The sequence below is a fragment of the Bactrocera oleae genome, chromosome 4, assembly GCF_042242935.1.
Source record: "Bactrocera oleae isolate idBacOlea1 chromosome 4, idBacOlea1, whole genome shotgun sequence".
In the NCBI taxonomy this organism is placed as follows: domain Eukaryota; kingdom Metazoa; phylum Arthropoda; class Insecta; order Diptera; family Tephritidae; genus Bactrocera; species Bactrocera oleae.
The window spans coordinates 54,732,558-54,755,062 of NC_091538.1; the positions used below are offsets into that span (position 1 = coordinate 54,732,558).

The 22,505-nt window shown below is 34.0% G+C and overlaps 1 protein-coding gene across 1 annotated transcript in view; it reads right to left on the reverse strand.

The window, feature by feature from the left end:
- The window catches only part of LOC106619164 (mucin-22), a 379,015-nt gene that overhangs the window by 318,308 nt on the left and 38,202 nt on the right, over positions 1–22,505 (reverse strand). Inside the window, exon 2 of the mRNA XM_036363357.2 lies at positions 18,077–18,151. The gene's annotated coding sequence lies outside the window, so the exon portion shown is untranslated. The remainder of the gene's footprint in view (positions 1–18,076; positions 18,152–22,505) is intronic.

The window sequence follows — 22,505 nt, forward strand, 5'->3', positions numbered from 1 at the left end:
GTTAGTGGGACACTTCTCTCTAATAGCTGTTATTGTTGTTGTGCGCTCAACTGTGTGCCGCATTTTTCTGCGTGGCTGCGCTGCATTCGCCTTTTTAGCTGCGCTTTTCGTGTGCCACCAAAATAGCGAAATTTGTGTCACCACTGTGCGCTTTCGGTTGTTGCCAAATGTAGAAAAATAAACAAAAAAAAACAAATGAAAAGTCCCAAACAAAAGCGTGTGAGTGTTTTAGTATGTGTGTGTTCGTTGGCCGCTGAGTGCTGCGTCGTTTGACAACCTGCAGTTGTTGGCAGGCGACTGGTGGCAGTGAGAGTGAATACTTGCCTCTACAGCAATGCAGCAAAAGTTCTCAACTCACCGCTGGATAAGTAGGCAATAAACCGAAAAAATGCTCAGCTTACGACAAGCGGCAAGCGGCATGAAAATGTTGCAAGGATATTCACGTTTCGGGTAGTGTTTGCGTTTCTTCTTAACCAAAGTCACGCACACAGGAATTTTTTTTTGGTTTGGTGTTGGCAGCATAATTTGTGACAACACCTCTTTCGAACGTCTAATTTTTTTGACGTGTTCAATTTCAAATCTTTTATTTTTATTTTTTTATATGCATATTGTAAAAGCATAGAAAGCTGGAAGTCTGTCTTATGAATTTAAAGTAGTTAGAAAATTGTGGCAATATAGTAAGTGGCTTAAGTTTTACTTCATGCGTAGAATGCACTTTGATTTGTGTTAGTCTACCCAATTTAACCTAGAGTAGACGTGCTTCAAAAATATGAATAAAGGGTGTATTCCTTACAAAATGTCTTGGTTTCTGCTAGAAATTAACATTCTTGCCTTTACTTAATGTCAGTTGTAGCTTGGACAATTTATTCTGGAGGTAACGAAAGTGTTATGAAAATTGTCTCTTTTGGACTTTGTTAAATATGTATTTGAGTATTGAAATTTCGATACTAAAAGACGGCTATGTGTTCAATCTTCGGAATCAGGGGATCTAATGTATAGAAGACTAGCTAGTATAGTACATTTGTTTTAAGCTTTATGCCAAGTATTCGCAAAATGGCGGACTTGTAAAAAATTGTTATATTTTTGAACAAAAAATGGAAAAGTTAAAACCTGCGATAATCCCCAAATATCATCGTTTAAAGTTTTGGGTGCTGAAGCGTTTCAAAACTCAAACGTTTCAAAACTGCGGCGGATTGGACAAAGGAATTTTTTTCACTAATCTATCAATTAAATGTTTTTTTTCGACAACTCTTAAGTGTACTTTAAGCGAAAAAATTTAAATAATCGATTTTATGAAGATCTTAGAATACCCTATCTCTTTATGTTGGTTATAGCTGTATATACATCGTCAAGTAATAAATATCATTAATATTTTAATATAACATGTGAGTGTTAATATATGGTTAATATCTGCTAAAAATTACCCAATGGACAGACATAAGCCTTCACTTTTGTTTAGTGAACCGATGAAATTAAAAACGGCCTTTTACAACCAGTAGGTCACCTAGGATAGAGCATTGCTACTGCCAGATTTTAGAATTGCAAATGTTTAATTTGTATCTCAGATATACTTCTTAGGGTTATATATATGTAGATTTGCGATGTGTGTGACAAATATCGCAAATATATGTATAATCTAATATAATATTTAAAATGAGAAACTAAAATAGCGAATGGCCTAGCAATCGATAGTCTGTTCGTCATTATATTATTCTTTTATTTTCTTTATTTTTAGTATTGCATTTGATTACCACTAAACGTTAAGAGTTAATTGCACTTCATGTTGTCTCACGTCCATCTGTCCATCCTACATTCATTTCACATGTGGTGCAAATTATTGGTATTTTTATACTCTAGTCTCTTTTCTTTATGAGATAGCGATCTTAAATTTAGCATATAACCTTTTCTCATCTAGAAGCTGCTCATTTGTCGGAATGGCCGCTATCGGACCACTATAGGATTTAGCTCCCATACAAGCTAAACAATCGTAATCAAGTTCTTGTATCGACAACTTTTTTATTTGACGAGATCTCTTCACGAAATTTGGAATGGATCATTATCTAAGGCAATAATGAAATTTCCGAAGAAATTGTTCAGATCGAATCACTATAGCATATAGCTGTAATACAAGCTGAATGATCGGTATTAAGTTCTTCTAAGGAACCTTTTGTATATGTGAAGGGTATTATAGCTTCAATGCAACCGATGTTAATGTTATTTCTTGTTTTTGTTTTATATTTATATAAAGTGCACAATATTTGATATAAATGCTAATTTTATCAAACGCTAATTAATATCGACGCTAGTAGCTCACGCTTTTATATCCTCCATGGCGTATACGTAATACAGTTGTGTGCTAATTATTCCCGAGTGAATTGTTTTTTCTTTGTTTTTGTGAGAACACAGCATTCGAGGGAATCTACCAAATCGCATGTCCTCTAATCTCGGCGCTGAAGCATTTTATGTATATGGTTATCCACGGCGTATACGTAACACAATTGTGAAGTAATTGTTCTTCATTCTTCATTGTTTGTTCCTAGTTAAGCTATAAGCGTTACTTAATTAGTTTTGAATTGAAATTTTTTCTTTAACAACGTTCATTAATATAATATATGGGAATATATGGCGTATACGTAACATATTAATTTTGCTAGCTTAGAAATATTTTAGCGAATATATTTTAAGCCGATTACGCAAAAATATACATAAAAGATTTAAAAAATATATATTTAATAATTATAAAAAACCCTAAAATATTACAAAAAAACAAATAAGAGAACAATTTTTTATAGCTTTGATTGTGGCTTTTCTTCAAATCTGCAATCGCTCTATTTGTTTCTCCAAGCAATCTAAGCATTTTTGAATTGTCCAACTAAGCAGTTAATCATCTCTTTACTAAATTTTAAACACCAGAGAATTTATTTCTAATACTTAAGAAGATATTCTTCTAAATCACTTTCTTTTTGCAATCAACCGCCATTTATAATGCTGCATACTGAAGGAAATATCGCCATATTTTATTTAAAAATATAGCTGCGTCAGCTTGAGGTCAGCCAACTGCGTTAGAAAGAAAATTTTAATATTAAGAAAAATCGAAAGTAAAGCTGGTGAAGGCTGTTGCCTCTATACGCCTATAAATTTTGACAAAAATAGAGAGCTTATGCATATATATGTACATTAAATTAGATGTGTCACTATGTCGCTTTATATTATTATTATTATAATTTTTTTTGGATTTTCCAGTTTTTTTACTTTTACTTTTCTTATCTCATAAATTTCTCTAAAACGAAAAAAAAAACGCCAACAACGCAAATGTACTGTTTGTGACACTAATGAAATAAAAATTTGCATAATCATCCAATTTGTTTATTGAATTGAAAACGCGCACAAGGCATGCTAAGCGCTCGGCTAAAGCTTCAGCAAAAAACAAAAAGGCAAACATACAAGCCTTGTAAAGCGCTCAAGCACATACCTACGTACATATACATATAGACATGTATGTAGCTGTATGTTAGCGCCGCCCAAGGCCACTTAAAAGGCGCCAAGCAAAGAAGCTCGCTGCCATCCATCAACCGTGAAGCTGCTAGAAGCCGCATAATGCCGCGATCTATGAATCCAATTTTTCCCCTAATACCACATTTGAAGGTCTCGCACGTAGCCACCGTCAACTTCAGCGTTAATGTCAACGTCGTGGCTGTCAATGCTTTTGGCGTTTTTCATTTGCTTCCACCGCTAACGCTTTGCAAACGAAGCGTCGTGCATGCCAATGGCAAGATTCGTACAAGCGCGGTGGGTGTATAAGTATGTGTGTATGAGAAAGTGTGTAAGTGAGCGATTACATGTGGCGCTAAAACTGAAGGCGCGTTCGAGATCACAAACCGAATACAAGTGCATTTGGATATATATGTACATAAGTGTATGTATGCATATATAAGTGTTAGTGTATGTGTCTGTATATGTATAAGTATCTACATAAGTGTATGTATAACTAGCACATACTATATCTGCGATTTGTTTGCGCATTATCTTCTATGTTTGCCACAAGCTCACGGCTGCATTTTCCTGTTCTTTTGAAATGAAACAACCGTTATGAATGGTTTTTGTTGCACAAATTTCCCGGAATTACAATTATTAAATTATACAAACAATTTTTCATTCTCCACATTTTCCTTGCTCACTTTTTCGTAATTTGTTTATTTTACTCTTACGCTTCATTATCATCGAAAGTAATTAATAACGGCATATCATGGACACACAGCTCGCATATACACCCATACACACTCGGGTGACATATCATATAAGCGCTAATGTGTTTGTGTGTGCGTTTGCCAAAACAATTAACGCAAATAATATTTATATGCAAATAAACTCGCCTTTGAAACAATCGAAATTAAATCATTAAATTATAATTTAATTTGTTTGTGTGCGCGCCGCAAAAGCTTTTTAATGATTATGTGCCACATGTTGCAAGCGCTAACCAATTCAACCACATGTATAATATATGGTATACAGATATTTGTAACGCATTAAATAAAGTTATTTATGTGGGCAATGTGGCATTAGGGTGCTACGGAAATTACGAAAATTTTTTTTGTATATTTGTTTTTGGATTAAATAAACCGTTGTCGGACCAAAGTACTTATTTTTGTTTTTTAAGTATTAAAAAATAATTTTTTTCTAATCACTTGGTCTTTTCATTTTACCGAAAAAGCGGGATTTTTACTGGACATTTTCCAATAGGCTGTCATGCAGTAAAGCTAAAAACTTGTCGGACGCGAGTTGTTAAAGTTAAATGGAGGAGAAAACATCCAGGCACTTTCTCAATCATTGTCGCACCTTTGCAAGAGTTAGGTTGAAACATCTCGGCAGTCTTACCTGCGACGAACCCGGCGATGAACCCGGCGGCATAACCGAATCTAACATTAGCCGTCTCAACAAATGTGGTAGGCTCAAAGCGCGTTGTCGATTTGCAAGGGTCTTATGATCAATAGATCACCAAGTTTTTAGATATTACAATGCACTTGCGTTGTAAGTTGTTCAAGTGGAATCCCTGCGAGGATCGACCTCATAACCTTACACCTTTCTTTTATGTTCTTGATATTTTATATCTGTAAAAAATCCCTATTAATTTCCACAAAGAAATTCTATCGGGCAATGAATAGAGACGAACTTAACAGAAAAATTCTTCAAAATATTAAAATCCTAGCATTAATTACTTCGAATGCTTTATAACGACATCGAGATAGGTAAGTGAGAGAGTATTTCTGAATGTCCTTCTCTGGGACCCTTAATGATTTTCCGTAGTCTGATAGCAACCTTCGCAGCATAGCACTTGCCAGCTGAAAAATGGCATAAGGAGCCACCTTTTCGACAGGATAAAGTCGAGTGCCCCAATGAGGGAAGTGATACATCCGAGGTTTTATACCGCCTGTATTTAAGTTTTATTATGACAGCTAAGCCGCTTTTTTTCACCCAGGTAGCTACCACATTGAGGTACCCTTTAACCATAAGAACAACATCATCTTCATAGGCTATCAACCGACAGCCAAACCAAAATATATATATTTTCAATAGGTCACTTACCATTTAGATCCAGAGTAAAGAATACAGAACAAGGATGTGAAGGTCCATAAGCCTCTCCACAGTTTTCAACAAAAACGATAAGAGATTAATAGGCCAGAAATCCATGGCATTGACATGAGAGCTTATGCCACTTTTACCTGCCGGAAATCCCTTATCTAGCACAGTTACGTAAATGGTGAGGTGGCGCTCACCCAAAAAGCTGTACCGCCGCCCGATTCGTGTTTCCAAATTTCTTAAATGGCTTAGTAACTGAACACACATCGTCCAAACTAAAGCTAATACACCTATGATCAGAGAAAGAGTAGTCGCTAAGAATTCTCTAGTCCGAGATCAAAGATGCCAATTATTTTGAGGCTAGGGTGAGGTCAAGGACTTCCTCCCTGCCCGCAGTTACAAAAGTGGTGGAGTTTTCTTTATCACAAATAAATAGATATTCGCTACAAATGGAATCATCAATTATTACGTCAGCTCTCTTTTGCCTGTCCTCTGTCAGAGCTCACCTTTCTTTCAAACTCGTTTAAAGAATTGCGAGATTAATCGCCAAACCTCAATATATTTAAAATAAATCATATATATGATTCAATTAGAAAAATGCCAATTGATATATGAAACGAAATATATTAAAAAGCTACCGTGCTTAAAATACAAATAAATGCCTCATTAATTGGTCGGTTTAGTTTTACATTTCCATCCAAAATGTGTCTGCAAAGTTTTTATTGAGAATTCATACTATTTTTTTGTACATAAAAGCATTATCTTGCATTACTCTGTTTGGGAACACCCTAATAAATATATGTCACACATTTTAGTCTCTCAATAATCATTCATTATCCTTTTGGAAATTATCCATCATCTGTCTGTCAACAATAATGAAATGCAAATTAAGAACTATTATTTATAACAACAACAGCAAATAACAACGAATATTTTGAAAATTTATGAAATATTATAATTGAATAGTATCTGATCTGATAAATGAAAGTTGCATATATTCATACATATTTTACATATTGTACATATGTAATAAATTATATTTATTGCATTTTCTGATGAAAATTGTGAAAACTTTCTATTGTGGCTTTATGAAATGTATAAGGAATGAAGAAATGTTAGCAAGATAAAACAAAAAATTAAATTGTGCCATATTTTATGGTAAATGAAAAAGAAAAGGCTTAAAATTAATGGAAAAGAAGAGCTTGAAGTTATATACTTAAAATTTAAGGGGTCGTCGAGCGGAAAACAGTTTACTTTCAATATTTTTTTTATATATATATAAAAAATCAAATAATATATTGAAACTTTTTTTTTTATTATTCCAAAGACATGTGAGATTTTGTAAAATTTTCAAAGCAAAATATTCAAAACTGCGCATTACGACGTCATTTCCGGCAGTCACTCGGAAAAAAGGTGTCTTCGCGTTGACAGCAGAACTTCTTGCAGTATCATCAAAAGTAAAATAGAAAAAAAACGTGATTTAACTAAGACTATAAACTCAGTTGGACGAAGGAAAATCAGAAAAGTGAAAATTATGTTTTTGGCAGACGTTTTTACAAAAATATGCAGATTTTAGTGAAAATTTCTCGACATTTTTGTTTCTTTCTTTCGTTCAAGACCTTGGAAATTATATCTCGAAGCCATGTATAAAAATACATTAAGATCGGTGAGTAGGCAACAAAGCTTAAAAGAAAGGTCGCACATAAGGTAAATAGAAGTATAGATAAAAGTGCACGTATATTGTAAGTCTAAGTTTAAGTCTAAGTTTAAGTATATGTCTGAGTCTAAGTTTAAGTCTAATTATAAGTATAAGTCTAAGTATAAGTCTAAGTCTAAGTCTAAGTATAAGTCTAAGTCTAAGTCTAGGTCTAAGTCTAAATATGAGTATAAGTATAGGTATAGGTATTGGTATAAGTATAAGTATAAATTTAAGTTTAAGTTAAGGTTTAAAGTTCAAATTTAAGTAGTTTAAATTTTTTTTTAAGTTTTGACCAAAGTACTAAGAATAAAAGTATTTATGTATGCATATACATGTCTACGTATGTACATATGTATGAACCATTTAGTTATCTCTAGTTATATACGTTATATGTATTGTATGTCGTACACAGCTCATATGAGCACAAACCTTTATTTACACTGCAACAAAGTGCGACATGAATATTGCTACATTTTTAATCCACGTAATTTGTCTCCGGTAAGAGTGTACTATTAATAAAAATGATACATAAATATGTATATAACCAGGGCGAGTAGCACACAAGCAAAGGGACAGTTGTAGAGCCATTTACAGAAATACATACATAATCGTATAGACTATACATAAGTTGTATATATATATGTATGTGTTTGTACGAGTATGCCTAACAAAGCCAGAGGCGTGTGTCAATGTTTACAAACTCGCATGTTTGCGCAGACAGTTGCACGTGTGATTGACAACAAAAATAAAACAAGAACAACAACAACAACTACATCAGCAGCAGCAATAACACTAATAATAAGGTCAGTCGCAACATAGTCAGCAGAGAAAGGCGGTAAAGAGGTGAAGGTTAATACATACAAACGCATCCGAAATACCTTCCCAGCACCAACACACAACCACATATACACACATATTCATATATACGAGAATATGTAAGCACACATGCAGTATGAATTATGACTACCCTGTCGGCTCTAGTATGTAACGGCAGCGAGCAGACAGCGAACAGCAGGCAATGCGACGAAGTTGCTAAGCGAATGGCGAATGAATAAAAATTCCCTTGACTGTGTTGTCAATGCAAAATGCAAAAATAAATTTTTTAAGCTCATTTTGACAATTTCGGGTTGACACACATACATACATACATGTCGGCGTTTCGAAATGAGTTGCGAAAGACGCGAAAGGCTAGTAACGGTAAAAGTAACGGTGACAGCAACATCAACTCGGGCAGTGACAGGAGCAGCTTGACAAGAACGAAGCTCACACCCACACACACACAGAAGGGAAAGAGTCCGACAGCTCAGTGGAGGTTAAAAAGATTATGAGCGAACGCCCCCGTGGGAAAAGTCGAGCGAACTCGCATTGATCACGCCTTTAGTAATCTGTTGTGCTGTAAGTTATGAGTTGTTAATTGATTGGGTGGCTTGAAGACGCTGAAATTAAATTTGCAATGTAGATTGAATATTGAATCAATATTTCACTTCACAGTCAATTTTAATCTACAATACTGTACTACAAAACAATCCTATTTTATTTGAGGAAAAAAAAATATATGGCAACCCTTATAAAATTTTTATCGATTGTATCTTATCTTAAATATATTCAGCTTGTTTCAATATTTGTAAACTTTTCTAATGGATGGTTTTTCCATCGTGAGCCATTTTGCAATATATCTTATTTATATTTTTATTAAATTTAAGAAATATTTTAAGAAAAATAAAATTGTGGCAACAATTCGAAAAATATTTGCAGTTGTAATGATCTTAAATGTCTACAATTTGATCTCCAAATGACTTTATTCTTTATTATTTTGACTTCAATAAGGTGGCAACCCTTTTCAAAATTTTTTTCTTATTCTAAATCTGTGGAAAATCTTTCAGTTAATTGAATAAAAAAATTAGAAAGGTGGCGATAACAACTTACTTAAAATTGTCGAATTAGTGGCAACTCTGCCATTGTTTTTAATAATTATTGCACCTAGTATAGTTGATCTAGACTTCTTTAGTATCAGAAAAAAAACTAAACCCAAAGTTTTCACGATAGGTTGCTGATCCGATTAAAGAGATGGCTTTCATTGGCTTGAACATCTATAGGTATGAGTCCACTCTCCATCAAAGAAAGTTCCGAAAAATATAAAGCAATGAAAAAGCCCATATCGGTTCTTGCGCTAAGTGCTATTTCTTGGAGATTGGTTTTCTACGTGAAAATTTTCTAAGAGATTTTTTACCGGTCGAGGGTTTTATTTAGCGGGATATACTGACTACTGATTGAACTATTATATGAAAAACAAGTTGAAATTAGTCGCCGGTAGTGTCGTTTCTGTGACCTAGTGATGGAGATCCCAGAATATCAACTCCAAAAATCTAGAAGAAACGAAATTATCAGAGTAACGTATATGTCAAAGAAGCGCATCACGTCTATTAGTCCAAGTTAGACTTTCTCGGTACACTATGACTGAAAGACATAATAGGAAATTTTATTTTGGGAAGCGTACAGAGCAATCACGAATAGGCTTCGTTGAGGGGGGGGCAAGAATAACCTTGAAACTTTAACACTGCGTGCCAAGGAAAGTTCGCTCTCAGAAAAAATGGGAAACGAAGCAGAAAAACATTTTGTGATAATTCTCAGATTTCAACTCTTAAACCAATAATCCGCTGAGGTGCCACGTGACCTAAGTTCGAATTAAATTACAGCTTTCAGTATACCTAAATGAGATTTTTGCTAACGGTAATCTGATGAAATCGGCAGTTTTAGACTAAAAAGTGGAGCACAAACAGCAATAGACCCTAGAGATGAAAAAATAACCATATATACATTATGTGCCCAACACTAGCACACACACACACACATATATTCACCGCCCTCCCGCCACACATCACGCACTGTTGTAGCATGTCAAACATAGATAAACGGGGTCATAAATTTCACACGCTACGACCGACTGGACACTTAACACCTTGTGAGCCAACAATAGAATCAACTAAAACAACTAAACACATGTTAGAGCATTGACAGCAGGGTTTCGCTGCAGAATAAAGAGTGCGCGAAAGATATGGAGAGGGGGTGTAGGTGAGAGAGGGCAGCATGTTGCCACCAATGAATGGCCATTTACTGCCAGCACAAACGGTGGATTGGTTGTTGTTGTTGCTGATGCTGGCGCACGTTGTCGCACGTGTGTGTGTGAGCACGCGTTTGTCACTCGAACATATTGCAGCTGACGCACTGCCATTGCAAACATTCAAAAACAGCCACAGCAAAGCGAGCGGCAGCACCTCTATCAGCACCACCAACACCAAAAATAAAAACAATGACAGCAATCGTGTGTGTTCTACTAATGGTTACCGACAACCAAGCAGTGAGCCTTTAAGACCCTTTGTTGCAGCCATTTGCCGCATTCAGCACCTACTAAATGCAATTTGAGTTCTTAAGCGGGTGAGACACCATGTCACCGGTGGCAGGCGCGTGGTGTATACATGCAGCGAGGGGAATCGACAGTGGCGCATTGCCAATGCTGCTGTTACCATTGTTTGTTGTTGCCACAGTGTCGATGTGTTGACGTTGTTGTTTGGGAAATTCAACTATTCGAGCGACTATTTGTTGCACGTGCGGGCATTTGTGGCAAGCACTCACATACTATACGAGTATATTGGTATGCTTGCCAGCTTACCACAACATTGCATGCGCACACACAAACATATGTGTGTGTTGGCACAACAAAGCCACAAAAGTGCAACTTTTGCCAGTTTTGTATTTCTTTAACCTAAACTCAAGCCGAAAAACGCTTGTCAAAAGTCGACAAAAGTCAACGAGTGGCCAACAACAATCAAGATGAACGTCCGACAACAAAAGCAATTGTAGTGAGAACAGCAAAAAAACACAAATTGTACACTTATGCTTTGATATGGCATTCAAAGTGGGTTTGTTGCATTTGAATATTTACATGTACAGTGTGGCAGAAAAGTGTTCAGTCGAAATGAAAATATCATAATTAATTTTTGAAGAACTCATATTTTTGCCTTGGAAATTTTCCAGCTTGAGAGTATTTGATAAAATGGTAAATTAAAGGGTTGCCATATGTTTTTATAAAAAAAATATTAATTAATAAATCACAACAACCAATTGTAGATTATTCACAACCAAGCGATGCTTTTTAAAAAGTTGTAAAAACATTGTATAATCTAGGGTTGCCACCGGTTATTTTTTGACAATAGCGTATATATGCTTATGCAACAAAACTTATTCAAGCAAAAGTTTGTAAAAACACTACGTCTTAGAGTTGCCATATTATTACCGAAGTACTTTATAACGACTATTATAAAAACAAAATATTCAAAACCGGAAACTTGTTATAAAAGCCATAGCCGTTAGCCTTACACAGTTAGCATTTCAGAATTAAATTTTTTTTACTGACAAAAATCCAAGCGAAGCTTTTTAAATTTTTGAAAAAATTTTGTATAAAATAGGGTTACCAGCAGACTTTTATTTTTGAAAATTATTAAATGTGGGTATAAAACAAAAGTTATTTAAGTTCCTAGAAAAAATAATGAGTTTTAGAGTTGCCACATTTTTAAAAAAAACTTTTAATATCTTATGGCGCAGCGTTGCCAACTTACACTTTTTTCAAAAATAACAATCGTAAACTAATGTAAAAGTAATTTAAGCAAAAATTTTAATAAAAAAATTTAAACTAATAAATATGGTTAACACGAAAAATATATTTACCAAAACTTTTTAAAATCTAGTATGCCACCTCATTTAAAATTGAAATTATTTGAAATTAAATAATACCATGCACACTTCGAATATTTTTAAAGACCTGATTTCAGGTGTATGTATAAAAGTGGCAATGAAGATGCCACATTACTTAATTTTTATTTGAGCATTAACAAAAAATTAAAATAGCTAACAATATGTTATAATATTAGCGTTATCGTTGAATGTTGGGGTAAAAAATTTAAAATCTAATTTTTAGTCCAAAATATATGAAATAAAAAATTCCCAACCTTGTTGCAAGAGAATAATAGTTTTGTTCACCTAACGGTTGTTAAAATCACCTAAAACTTATCGATATATATATATATAATATATATATGCTCAGAATGACGAAACGAGTTGAGTTCCGAGTGACAGTTTGTCTGTCTGTCCGTATGAAACTTAGTACACGTGTTCCTTGGAAAAAAGAAAGGCGAGCTCGTAGATGAGCGTAATCGGTTCACTGCCACGCCCACAAAACGCCCTTAATCGAAAAACCATAAAATGCCAAAACTAAGCACTAAATTAAGATATAAAGCTGTTATTTGGTACAGAGGATTGCAGTAGCAAGGAGCACCTGCGAACTAAAGCTTTTTAAAAAATGTGTGTGGCCCTTTAATAGTTTTATGCCCTTACCGACAGTCTGAAATTGGACAAAATCGGAGGTCCTCACTATCTCTCCCTACATAACGGTTTTGTTAAAAACTACTTAAAGCGCGAAGATGATGCAAGAAAGCTTTACACAACGAACTTAGTCCTTCCTTACTTGTTTTAATTATTTTATTTTTATTCATTTTTTAAAATTTGTTTTTAATTGAAAATTTTTCAATCGATAATTATTATATATATTTATATAAAACCGAAGTTCCAATATACCAAATAATATTTTTCATTGTATTTTTGGACACTTTGAATACTTTTAAGACCGACTGTATGTCATATATATACGTGCATATATTAAAGTTTTCAAAACTAAGCGTCTAACTAAATGCTCCTAAACTGAATACACGTGGTTTGTAGTGGGAAATACCCACAAGCTTTCATTATTAAATTTACTACCTCTCAAGCTTTCTCTCTCTCTTTGTATTTATCCGGCTTTGTGCAAAATTTTCAACAATTTTTGTGTATTCTTCGGTGAAATTAGAATGTTCGGTGCAACCACTGTAAAGTGACCAATGCATTTTCAAGGCAAAGAATACGCACTAGCACATTCACATATTTGCAATTCCAACGGTGTGTATGCACTTCTGGACTCTTGTGTTCACCTATAAATATCATAGCCAGCTGCAACCATTTATCATAGCTCAACATGCATGCTTGTATTTGTTTGTGTTATACATGACCCGGCGACTTGGCTTCGGCGTACTTTTACCGAAAGTCCTAACCTGCACATACGCAAACACTAACCTGCACCGGCGAACTACTGTGACGAACTATTGCGGCAAGTTGTCTGTTCCACTCAACTCAACTCAACCGAATTTCATGCTGAGTTTCCATTTACAACTTGGTGGTACTAGTACTTTTTTGTTTTTGTTGCGGCTGCACGATGGAAAAAGTTCAGAGTTCAAAGCTGAAAACTTTAGTTTTTTATTTCTATTTCTTAGCGCAAATTTCCACAAGAAAGTAATCTTGAATTGCCACTAAACGGCTGTCGTTGGCTAATTTTGTGGTTTCTTATGGGGGATTCGCATATTTGCATGAGATAAGTAAAGTGATAATAAGTAAGCGTTTTATTTTTAAAGTTTAAATGTAATAAAATCATATATTATGTATATATGCACATATGTATAATTCGGTGATATTGAGGTTTATTTTTTCCAATACTAAAAAATTTGGCGTTGTTCGCTCTAAATGCAATGGAAGAAGTTAGAGAAATACAAGTTCATATTGGCTCAAGCAAATAAAAGCGATAAATGCACAGAATTTTTATGTTAGGGTGTTGCCATCTAATTTCAAAAACATTAAATGGGAAAAGTTAAATAAATTTAAATTCATAATCTGTCAAGCGAAGAAAAGAAATGTATGCACAAAAGTTTTATGTCAGGTGGTTGCCACCTAATTCCAAAAAAATTTGTTTTTAAAGTTATAAGTATTGATATCCTAAAAAAGCTACTGTGTGCCCAAAAAATTGTGTTACAGAGTTGCCACCTGTATTTAAATAATATTTTTTTGAATAAGCTCTGCAAAATAAAACTGGCTAATATAAAAATTTTGAAACAGGGTTGCCACACTTACAAAATTACCAAATTTACCAAAAATAAAAACGAACATGTTGATCATTTGCTATGATTTTCGGTTTAAGTGAATTTAGTATAAATTTGTTAAGACACGTAAGTCCGAGTGATCGTTAAAACTTGTGCACCAGATTTTTTTTTCAAAAACCACCTGAAATCGTTATGAAGAGGAAAAACATTTAATTCTCCGTCAAAATAGTTATAAAGCGGCTTATGAGTCAGTAGAACTTCATTGTAAGAATAAACCTCTAACCTATCCTAAATTAATTTAAATGAACACTACAAGATAGCTACACAAAAATGGCAAGAACATTTTACTTTACAAGAAGCTGCTAAAGTATTTCTATAAACAGAGTTTTCAAGTCGTAGTAATTCATTCGATTGTTCTTCTACATTATATTACGTGACTACCTCTTGGTGTCTTTTATATAATCATAATTCTTATCTCTATAGATACCTCTATGAAAGTTGAAATATTCAATAAGTGTTAAATTTAGAAAAAAAATATCGGAATTAAACGCGAACAAGTCGCTCATTTTTTGAGATATCTAAACGAAATTTTGCACACGTGTTTTCTCTCCAAGAAGCTCAATTTTTCGAAACCGTTGATTTCAAACCACTATAGCATATAGCTGTCATACCAACTGAACGATCGGAAATAAGTGCTTGCATGGAAAGCTTTTTCATCTGACAAGATACCTATCTTCATAAAACTTAACATGAATTATTGCTCAATGTAAGGGTATAAACTCCGAAGAAGTTATTCATATCAGACTACTATAGCATATTCATGCCATACAAACTGAACGATCAAAATCAATTTCTGTTAGGAATATTTTGTTTTTGTGAAGGGTATTATAGCTTCGGTGCACCCAAGTCAACGTGTTTTCTTGTTGCGTTTTCAAAAATATGTTTTTTCGATTTTTTAATCAAAAATAATATATTACAGAGAAAATAAAATAAATCTTCTTCATCGAACATGTGTAAATACGAAAAGAGAGTTCAACGTGATTGGAAAATTTATAATATAAATAACTTTTAAGGTATTTGTATACAGTTAGCGCAGGTCATTCATTTGAAGAATTCTTTTCTAATAGACATGTACATAAATATTTCCCAATATTAACAATATTATTAGGGTTGATTCTAAAGGAATAAGTATAGATATAAGTAAAGTTTATTAAGAGAGTTAAAAAGAGATAAGTATTTCAGTTTTTCATAAAGAATAAGCAGCTAACCTTTTCTTGCTTTGACGATTATCATACTTTTTTTATTAGCGATCATACTTCCGATTACTCTAGCTGAAAATGTGGTGCTAACTAAGTAAATATTATTTAGTATCGACGAATGTCGATTTTTGGGAATTAATTCTTACAAAACATATTTTAGCGCAGAAATTTCTCTCCTAAATTCCATATTCCACTTTCTTCAATTATATTAGTCTCACCCTAATGTAATTACTTCATCGAAATGTTCCACTGTTTATCCGATAAACATTTTGTCAGTATATCAGCTGGCGCATTAATCAGATTAATCCAAACAAATGCAACAAATATTTCAGCACTGCTCTGCAAATTAACTCGTTACAAACCAAGGAAAACAATGCGACCGCCAAAAGAGCAAATAAATAAAGATTTCATTGGCATCAAAATAAAATGAATTTCCCAGTGGCGATTGGATAGGTTTAGAAAAATATTCGAAAATTTCTTAGCGCTAAATGTATGTGTGTATATTTAGGGTATAAGATGTAAATTTATAGATACACATGCATTCATACATGTATTCGAAATGTAAATATTTTAGATTGCACGCCTTTGTAATTAGTCCAGCAAAATGGTTATCCTTTGGTTTAATATATGTATTGTATATATATACATATTGAAATTTCAATTATCATATTACAAATACAAAAGCAACATCAATGACTTTAAACCGTTGATAAGTGATGACCTACTCAACGCACAATTCAAACTTGATGATATTTTCTCATCAAATCTTAAAGCATAGCAAAGATCGTTGCTCATTCTCTAAAGTAGTACAAGTTCATCAACCAATAGCTCGATCTCCCTTGATTCCTAGCTTGTCCTCTCTTAATTCTTAACTTGAACTCGCTCGACTCCTAATTTGACTCATTGTGACTGTTGGTATTGTGGATGGGCGTAATCGGACAACTGCCACGCCCACAAAACGCCATTAATCAAAAACCAATTAATTACAAGACTGTAATTTGGTATAAGAAGAAAAGGTGAGCGTGGTCCCGCCCTCTTATATGTTTAATGTACATACCTCCTAAGCCCCTGAAGCTATAATAATCAAATTCACTTAAGATAAGAATTTCTAGCACCCCTATCGACAGTGTGAAAGTGGATAAAATCGGGTGATAAGCTCGCCTACTCCCCACTGTTTTGATTAAAACTAAAAATTGGACTACAACCACGCCTCTTCCCATATAACACAATTTTAAATTCCATTTGATTCTCTCACTTTCTTAAGAAAACATTATTATATCGGTATAAAATTTTGCACGAATAATGCTCTTAAAGTATGATCAAAAATTGTTCAAATCCAAACCAAAACTGTTCAAGCCACTAGGTACCAAATATGTGAACCCCAGTGCCTATAGTTGACTTTTTACCGAAAATATCGGTCAATGTGTGAGATATATAATTAAATGCAGAGAAAATCCTTTGCTGATAATAGTATGTCTGTATGTCAAAAATGGGTTGAATCGGGTCAATACATCCCTTAGCCCCCATATACTTGTATATAATATAAAAATTTTCGAACATCCGGGTGACTTTATATCGCATATATCGGTCGATATGTAAGGTATCTCAATGGAAAAAAGAGAGCGTGTTTTGCTAACAACAGTGTATCTTTTTAAATACAATGGCATGTTGTTGATATGATAAAATATTGAATAGATAAAATCGGGCCAATACTACCCCCAACTCCCATATACTGCATATAATGATTTTCGTTTTTCTAACAACTTTTACTTTATGCAGATATAGCGTTCACAATGCGAGTATGTGGGATCTTTTATCGGCATTTAGAGAAAACATTAATTGAGTTGTGATATGGTTTAGTCTAAAAATTAATGAAATCGGTTCATATGTTTTCTCGAACCTCCAAATATACAATAAATGATTTTCGACTGCAGTCGAACTTACACGAGCACTACAAAATGACTTTTGACAGTAACAGTGTTGCATTTGTAGTATCTATAGTACATCGGTACAAATGTGTTGTTTTTGGGAACATCTGCTCGGTTTTTGCTTTTCATTCAATATTTTTTGAGGTAAATAATGACATCATTGTCCAATAGGTAAACATCAACTCGGCTGTGTCAATAATTACCGTTGCAATAAATATCGCTATTAAAAGGCGCTTGCACCCATTAAAATGGTACTTTCAGCATTTAATTGCTGTATTTTTCGGTGAGAGAGAATAAAACAAGTAAATATTGTCTGTTTATTTTCCATTTCACGTCACTTGTTTGTTGACGTTTTCAACAGCTCATATTATTTTTATTGTAGCCATTTTTTGTTTTATTTTTAAATATTTTTTTTTTAATTTTTTTCTAATAAATTTTTAATACTTTTTTTTTATTAATGTTTCCTGTTTTGTCTCTCATTTGCTATTGCTTCCAATTTTATCTCTGTAAACAAATATTTCGAGGAACCGAATATACTTTCACTTGTATTTTAAGCAGCTTGTTTACAAGTATATAAATAGCTGTGCATTTCGGGACCCTAATATGAATGTTTACTTAAAATTATTTGTTGTAAATGTTCAATTGTATTCTCACCTTCTTTTCCAGCTTCAAAGGAGTGCACGCCTACGTTACTCAAAGCCAATTAACAATTTGAACTGCGTCAAGCAACTGTAAGAGATAGACAAACCGTTAGATATGCTTTTTCACTTGGAGTTTATGTTCTGCTATTTTTACTTAATGACTTTTGGTGTGAATAAATGGTTGGTTGAAGTGATACTCTGGTCCAAACAAGAATATTATTACGTACAAAATGAAAACATAAAAAGGATTCGGACTTATCTCCTTACCGCATGAGTGAAAGGTGAGTAATACATGCATTTATTTATAAATCGTGTCGAAGTCAAATTAAAAGCAAGGAGTGGCCAAGAATTCTTAAGAAGAATCTAATATTTGTTACACACAAGGCCATATGAAAATATTTTTTAAACCAGTTTAGGATAAGTACACATAATCAATAATAATATCAGTAAAATACAATATTTTTCCATTCTGCTCCTTCTTTTTTCTTGTCCTTTTTTCTCAAACTCAATTTCTTAAAGTTTTTCCAGAGTTTTGCGTTGTTATACCTTAAAATATCTTTATCGCCATACTATCTTATATATCAGACGATTAATAGATTCATATGGTATATATAGGTCTGTAGTAAAAGGGTTTTCTGAGTACCTTAAATCTGCTCTTTTAAACAATACTAGAAATTCAATTGTACACTCTAGGTATCAGACCAACGATGTCCTTACTTTAAATATATTTTGAAAAAGAGTTGCCAACTTTCATAAAATATAAAAATAAACGCATACAAGGTGCTTTCCAAAGTAAACAGGACTTTTAAAAAAATGACAGAACATATGGTTTTATCGGCAAAATCAATTAATTTTATTCAAAATAGTCTCCTTCTACTTTAATACAGCTTTTTGCACAGTCCAAAAGCATGTCGAACGAGTGTTTTAGTTCGTTGCCCGGTATGGCCGCCAGTATGCCGCTGTAAGCCTTTTGAATGGCCTCCACATCAGCATAGCGGTTTCCTTTCATGGCCAAATGTAGTTTTCCGAAAGGGTAGAAGTCGCACGGTGCCATATCAGGTGAATACGGGGAGTGGTTGTTTGTTAAAATTTGATTTTTGGTCAAATAATCGGCCACAGGCGTCGATCGATGAGACGGCGCATTATCGTACAACAATCGCCAACTTCTATCTTCGCGATATTCGGGCCGAACACGTCGAATACGGCGCACCAAACGCTTCAAAACTCCAAGATAGAATACCACATTAACGTTTTGGCCGGGTGGAACAAATTCTTTGTGGACAATACCCTTGGAATCATAAAAACAAATTAGCATTGTCTGGCGCGATTTTTTGGGTTTCAGCTCGTCCGGCGACTTCCATTCAGCACTCTGGCGTTTCGTTTCGGGATCATATTGAAAACACCACGTTTCGTCACCAGTCACAATCTTGTAAAGGAAGTTCAGGTGTATTTTTGCCTTTTTAATGATGTCCTTCGAATGTTGAATTCTGAGCAATTTTTGGTCGTCAGTCAATTTGTGCGAAACAACCCATGCACACACCTTTTGTAAGCCCAAATGTTCAGTCAAAAAGCGATAAAGCGATGTTTTGGAGATGTTCGATTCTATTTCCATGAATTTCAATGATGATTTCGGCTAATTTTTTATGAATTCACGCACAGTTTCGATGGAATTTTCGGTGATCACGGATTTTGGTTGGCCCACATGTTCATCGTCATTTATGTCCTCACGACCACTTTGAAAACGTTGAAATCACTCGTGCACTCTGCTACGGGATAGGCAATCATCGCCATAAACTTTTTTCATCAATTGAAATGTTTCGGTAAAAGTTTTACCAATTTTAAAACAAAATTTACTTCCAATAGATGAAATCTCATGAAATTTTTACTGGAAGTCGATAAAGGATAGCAGATTCTAACGCACTAGTCGACATATAGATGGCGCCACTAGAATTTACTTTGTTACTGTTTACTTTGGAACGCACCTTGTAGATATGCGCGATCTACGCTCTTAGTTTTTAAGATATGGAACTGAAATTTCGTACTCGTATTATTCCTTTCTCTCCAAGAAGCTGCTCATTTGTCGGAACCACCGATATCGGACTACTATCACCAAAATCAAGTTCTTTTAGGAAATTTTTTATAGTCGACAAGATATCTTCATGAAATATTATGAAAAGCATTGCTATATTTTCCAAATATAATGTTCAGATTACAGCTCTATGACTTCTAGCTACCATTCATATCATAGTTGTATAAGAAAAGCTTTTTCTTGTTTTTTGATCATATTGTTGTAAAATTATTGTATTTAAATTTAAAAATGTTTTCATCTAAATTATCAGTTCAACATTCAAAATAACAATAAAGGACTAAAAAATTTTAAAATTAGATAAGAGAGACTTTCAGTATGAGACCATATAAAAGCCATGTATTATTTCAACCACTCCTAAGACCCACAAACCCTATATTCAGAGTCAGGAAGATTTTTGGAGACCAAACATTAAAAATCTAATGAACGAGTGAGTATTTTTTGGTGATAGCATATTTTAACCACCATCATAGAGTGATCTCCACAAAGCACTGCAATTGATTTTTGAGATTTTTAAAGAAATGTGACGGATTAAAATGAAGGTGCGGATAGGTAAATACCGTTCTCAAGACAATTGGAGTTAAGTACCCTGCACGGAAATTTTTTTTGAAATATTCGGATAATAGTTTATTACACTCTTGGTATTTCCACACATATTTGGGAATATTTAAGGTCACTACAACAACAACAAAGCAGATATATTTATTTAATTAAAAAATTCAACCTTAAGGTCAGTTTATATATCTTATTTCGATTCCCTGGTTATATAGGTATACACTTTTGGTAACGAAAATTTATTTCTTGAATTTAATTTATAAAAAATTTATAAAAGAGAGACTTTGCGTAAAAATGTTTTCTTAAAATTTTAGTTTAACCTTTCCATAATAAACACAACACTCAAAACCTCAAAAAATCATTCACTCAACTTCATAAAAGACACTCATTCGCTAAGCCTAGTCTAACAGCCACTCACTTTCACTAAACATTCTTTTAATTTGTTAAAACTCAAAAAAATATAAATAAATATGTGAATAATAGCCATGACGCTTAGCCAGCACTCCACAACGAGCTTGTTTAGAATGCAATAAGATTTTCTAAATTTTCATGGTCCTCACAATGACTTCGTGTTCCATTGCAATGTTGATTTGCTGCATTTTACATTTAAACAAGGCAATAAAAATATGACCCTAAACTTTTACATTCATTTTTCACTTCGCTATAATTATATTTTGACTTTATGTGTTTGCATACTGTACTCTCGGCGTTTATTGACTTTCGCACTTATAGTTTATGATGTTGTAAACATTTTCAGTATCGACTGTTGTTTATGCAGCGCTTTCGCCTGCTCCCCCACTTCACTCCCCTCCACTCCACTCCACTTTATGGACGAAGTGATTTTACGCGCAATCATCATCAGCGCTCCCTACCCTCAAAACCCCGCTACTCTCGTAGGCTATTGTTGCTCCTGCCACTTGGTAAGTGAATTGTCCTGGCGACAGGATTTGTCATACAATTGCGCCATTATCATTAATTTTATATTTATGCGCTTGCTTGCTGACATGCTGAGCGTTGGCTGCGTCGGTAGTGGTCGTAAAATTGAAATGTTTGTTTGCTGACACTTGCACCCACGCAAAGCCACATACATGCATAGTGCAAACACACAAACGCTTAAGGGCGTGGCAAGGCAACGCGTCAACGTCAATTCGAGCAACGAACGTCAGTCAAACTTCGACACAAACACAATTGTATTGATGTACTTTCGGCGTATTTATGCGTGTGGCATGCAACATATTTATAGCTTAGAGCACATCGAAGTTGTCAAACAACTAGTAACAGCTAATATCTCAAAACAATTTGCGAAATTGCGCACTAATTTACGAAATGACCGAAAAGTTTTTTCTCCCCAGGCGACAGGGTTCTTTGGAAGGGCAGGTAGTAGTGAAGTTCAACAATTGAACGCATTGTTTGCTAAATTACTGAAATTGTTGAGTGTCTGGAAGGTCTTCGTCTAATATAATTTTTTTTTGTTGTTATTCATTATATTGTGCTTACAAATTCAGTAAGGTGAGGGGCACGAAAGTGTCACTGATACAAAAATACAAATATCAAATAAGATATTATTAGCTGATTGAAACGATATTATATAACATATTTGACTGCGAGCGAGTGATCTTTACTCTGCAAGTAACCTGCAGTTAATGCAATCGCTGTGGGTGGGAATATTCGCAGTTTCTATGAAAAAACATTCTTAGACAGAATTACTCTAAAGGGTGTCTTTAGAACTGTGGTTTTCAAGTAGAAATAAGCCTCATATAATTATTTATTATGTTGGCAACAACGCGCCGAATATTCTCTT